Raw genomic sequence first — 4,903 nt, forward strand, 5'->3', positions numbered from 1 at the left:
AAATGTTATAGCAGACCCACTTTTGGTAGCATATTTTAAAAAATGGCTGACAAATCTGCAAACACCTCTTGTTTTGGTCCTTTTTTTTAACTGTTCTGGTTGACAATTACCAATGTCTGCCTGTAAAGATAGTGAGGCCACTGATTCATTGCTGGAGTATTTTTAAACCTCACTCATGTTCCCTGGAAAAGACCTGCATAATAAAGCTGTTATGATCAGCTCCTTGTTGATCTACCTTAGATTGTTGTACCTCATGTAGGAGATGATGATTTACATCAGGTCAGCTGTGGCGTTTCAACTTTACAACTCTCTCGGCCTCTTGGTACTTGTGTCAAAATGCTTGAGTGAGAGTTGCGAGACGGGCAGATGACAGCAGGCGTGTGTGATTTAGAGACAGCTCAAGTAGTTGGGACAGAGCAACACAAACAGGGCCCTGTGGCTGCCAGGGCCATGCCAGCTCTGTGGAGGTCCTCAGTGCAGAAGGGCTCCTGATCGGTTTCCACAGTGAATTCTGTTCTTGTCTCTTGCATTTAGCAACAGGCAAACAAAGCAGAGAGATGACTGTTGTTGTTGAACTTAGTTTCACGTCACCGGGTCTGCGTGGCTTTATCAAACCGCTCCTTGACTGATACAAACTGACAGCTCCTTTGCAAACATCTGTGCCTGTTGCGCACAAACTACGTCAAAAACCTTTCCAGTGAAGCCACACTGGTTCTTCCTAAACATGAAGTTCACATTTATACACTCTTTGCACCTGAGAAACCTGCACTAAATGGGCATCTATTCATTTAGTCTATTCCAACTGTTAAAAATAAACAGCGTGGATGGTGAAAAGCACCTGCATAAGGAGCTCGACCTCCGCCGTGCCTTCATGCCTGATTCCCTCCGAGGACATGAAGTCAAGTGGCCATCGTAATCATGGTCCAATCACAGCTCAGAGCTGAAGTAGGACCAGTTTTTCAGACATATCCACAGGTTAAAAAAAAAGGCAGCATCAAGTGTTCTGTCGGCAAGGCAGAGAGAGGTCGATTAGAGGTCACAGAGGGGGTCCTCTCAAACAGTCAGAACAATGATGGGGGGGATGTGGAGGTCACTGTCTCGGAATCACTGTGCTTTGCTCAGATTTGCATTGTATTCATTTCTATAGTTTTATTTGTCAGTGAGCAACCCTGTTTGACTGACAGGATATATGGCAAAGAAAAACAAACATTCATCATGTTCTCTAATAGCAACATCTCAGGATGCTTGCAGGAAACGTTATGTCCAGTACAACTCAAACCATTACAAATGCAAGGCTAATTCCTTCTACTTGTTTAGACAGAACTCATTTTATACCAGGAAATCCAGCCTGCATGAGCTGCAAGTGCTCGAGCTTGGTGTGGTACTGCTTTCAGGGACAAACTCTTCCTGAGCAGCTGTGCCACTGTCTGGACATGTGCTTGGTGTCATTCCATCACCAGCAAAATGTCTTTTATTTAGTGGTTGTAGCTGCATACACTTTTGTTACTCTAACGCTTTCTGCTGAGATGATGCTGTATTTGTAAAGGTAACCATTATTGTTGCTATTGCTAATAGCAGTTAGCCTACTGAGTGCAATAATCAGCCAGCTGTACTAGCTCTCAAACTTGCAACTGAACCACAGCGCAGTTGGAGGAGGTCATTCCTTTTTCCAAGTTCTGACTTCTGAGGGCATCAGAAGTAAATAATATCTTCTAGTGTCAAACAATGAAAGTGACTGAAACATAATAGCTGTTTTTTTTTTCTCATGTACTCTATTAAAAAAAAAAATCACACCTTACAAGATTATAAACGGTGCACCGGATGAACCACATACATGAACTTACGTAGCTCTTGATTTTTTTGTGTGTGTGGTCGTTCACGTTATATTTTAAATGCAACTTCATCAGACTGTGAAAGGTCCGCAGCCCTGAAGTGACCCACTTGTGCAAAAGAAGTTAGGGTCCCGTGCAGCATGCTGTGCTTACAGATGTAAGTATAAATGTCACATGTGCCAGTGTGTGTATTAATTCAGGTGATGTGCATTTGGAGCTGACAAAGTTATCATCCGCCGTGCTTGTTTCTTCCAGTGTTTTCATGTGGTCTTGCTGCTTCTCGCCTACTCCCGTGCACAGTTGCACTTGTGACATAAGAAAAGTAGAGGAGAGTAAACAAACTGAAGTATTGATCACATCATGCTTGTAGCAGATCTGACACCAACATTGCTATTGATAATATCAACACTTGGATTGATCGGCAGACCCCTACTTTAAAGACGTAAAATAACTTTACAAGTGCCATTTAGCATAAAATAATATAGAAATATAGTTTACAATGCAGAAATCCAAGGTTAAGTGTTTTTATGAATGGCAAACAAGTAATTTTTATTTTGTAAAATGTAGCATAGCAGACCGAGACACAAGTTGTGTCTTTTAGATATTAGTGTTCACGTGTGTGTCGGTGCCTCCTGCAGCTGATTACGTTTGTGTTGTTCCCCCCGTTTGGTGCTGAGGCGGAGACTTGAGTTGTTTTTTCCACCGTAACCCTCACCTCACAGGACCTACAGAACACAGCCATCCCCTACTCTGGCTCCAATCAGCAAACACTGAGGCACAGGATGTCCTTTGGTTACTCAGTTTAGAGTCATGCAAGGCATTTTCATTCATTCAGAAAAATAGGTCGCTGTTCTTTTTGTCTGAAAAGCTTGCTGCAACGTGATGCTCGGTGTATTCATAATGTATTGTTTTTTTGTTTTTTTCTCCTTGATCGAACGTTGATGAGTTAAACAAAATACTAAGATGGAAATAGCAGAAGTGGCAATTATGAAGTTGTGGCAGACACAAATGTATATATTTCATGTCAGAATGTGCTCTTATTGTGAAAGGGACAGAATATAAACGGAGCGGATCATTCGTTTTTCTGAGCTTGATGTTGGAAGACGTAGAGAATAAATCGAGACTCAAAATATTTTTTGTCTCTTTCTGCCGACTTCCACATTGGTGACCCTGAACATCTGAACATGTTTTCGAATGAGAACTCACCAGATGCTGACATCGCTTCTCCATCAGCCGTGTTTTCGGACCAAATTTTTTGCTGGGCAGATGTTGCTTCAACCGCCGTGGTCTTGTCTCCTACTGCCGCTTCATCTGCTGTGTTTGCGGCCATTGTTAAGCTTCCGGAGTTCTGGCAACACGATCCAGAACCATGGTTCCAGCATTCGGAAGCCCAGTTTCATCTCCGTGGGATAACTACAGACAAGACCAAGTCGTGGCTGCATTGCGGGCCTCATTGGTGGATAATGGTTGGATGGATCACCTTCCTTAGGTTTTGTTGGGTCTGCGTTCAGCTCCTAAAGAGGACCTGCTATTTTCTTCAGCTGAATTCGTCCTTGGCCAGCCTTTGAGGGTACCAGGGGAGTTTCTTCCAGGTCTGGCGAGTTCAGTTATTCCCAAAGGGAGTAGGGAGGTCCTAACAGGGGAAAATAGATCTGTGACCCCATTGGCAACACATCAATGCCTTCCACAAGTGTTTGTGCCAAAGGACCTTATGTCGGCCGAGTATGTATTTATCCGCCATGATGCACACCGTTCACCACTTCAGCCTCCTTACGATGGTCCATTTCATGTTTTGGAGAGGGGACCTAAAAATTTTTTGGTGGAGTTGGAGGGTATTCAAGAAAGTGTTTTGGTGGACCGTTTGAAACTGACTCATGTTTTGCCAGTGGACCTGGTTGAATTGGCTCAGCCACCTCGTCGTGGCCGTCCCCCAGTTTCTTTGCCCACTCTTCCAGGTTTTCCCCCTACAGCTGGGTTGCCTCCCTCAGGTGAACAGTTAAGTGTTAGTCGGTCCAGAGAGTCTCCTTCACTTTTAACCTCTGTCGCTGTGAAGAGCAGCCATGGTGGCCGCCTTATCCCAGCCATTATCATTAGGTATTTCATTTATTTATTTATTTATTTGGTGTGTGTTTTACACCTGTAATGAGTTTCACAATTTGTGTTTTTGGTGTTTGTGACATTTGGTGTGTTCAGGGGTGGGGGGGCTGTGTGGCAGACACAAATGTATATATTTCACATCAGAATGCGCTCTTATTGTGAAAGGGGCAGAATATAAACGGGGCGGATCAACAGTTGTATTTCATTCAATTTTTCTGAGCTTGATGTTGGAAGACAGTGAATAAATCAAGACTCAAAATATTTTTTTGTCTCTTTCTGCCGACTTCCACAAAGTCACTTATTGTATCAGTGGCAGCCCAATGTATTTTTATTATTTAAGGTTCAAGGTTCTTTATTGTCATTTGCATCAAATGTGGTACATGGGGTGGAACTAAATTGTGTATTGATCCCAGTTACACCCAAGAATAGCAAAATATAAAGTACTGTATAAAAATAAACAGTATAAAAGGATCTAAGATATACACTGATGGAGATGTGAAAGGTCACAGAAGTTTTTTCACTTACTCAAGTCAAATGTTTTAACTCATATTGTTAAAGGGCTGTTTTGTCTGGATCAGAGCGCTGCAAGAGGCTGAGCAGTCTGACCTTACCTTTGTCTGATAACATATATAAAAAGATGCTGTTTTAGGCTAGGCTATCGGCGAGCAGATTTGGGACGGAGCGCCATGTAACAATTTGGTGCATGTATTTTCAACACTGCTCCATCTTGCAAGATTAAACCTGGGAGAAGAAAATAGCTACCTCTCCTGTGTAGCATATTTATTTAATGAGTTATCAACACTACGCTAAGATATATGCTGATACATGCTGAGATACACGCTAAGATACACGCTAAGATATACACTAAGATATTCGCTAAGATATACGATGATACACGCTGAGATACACGCTAAGATATATGCTAAGATATACGATGATACACGCTAAGATACACGCTAAGATATACGCTAAGA

The 4,903-nt window shown here is 42.4% G+C and overlaps 1 long non-coding RNA gene across 1 annotated transcript in view; it reads left to right on the top strand.

The window, feature by feature from the left end:
* The window catches only part of LOC119415748, a 25,135-nt gene that overhangs the window by 979 nt on the left and 19,253 nt on the right, over positions 1-4,903 (top strand). The gene's annotated exons all lie outside the window — the stretch shown is intronic.

This window comes from Nematolebias whitei, chromosome 10 (assembly GCF_014905685.2).
Source record: "Nematolebias whitei isolate Nwh7 chromosome 10, NemWhi1, whole genome shotgun sequence".
NCBI lineage: Eukaryota > Metazoa > Chordata > Actinopteri > Cyprinodontiformes > Rivulidae > Nematolebias > Nematolebias whitei.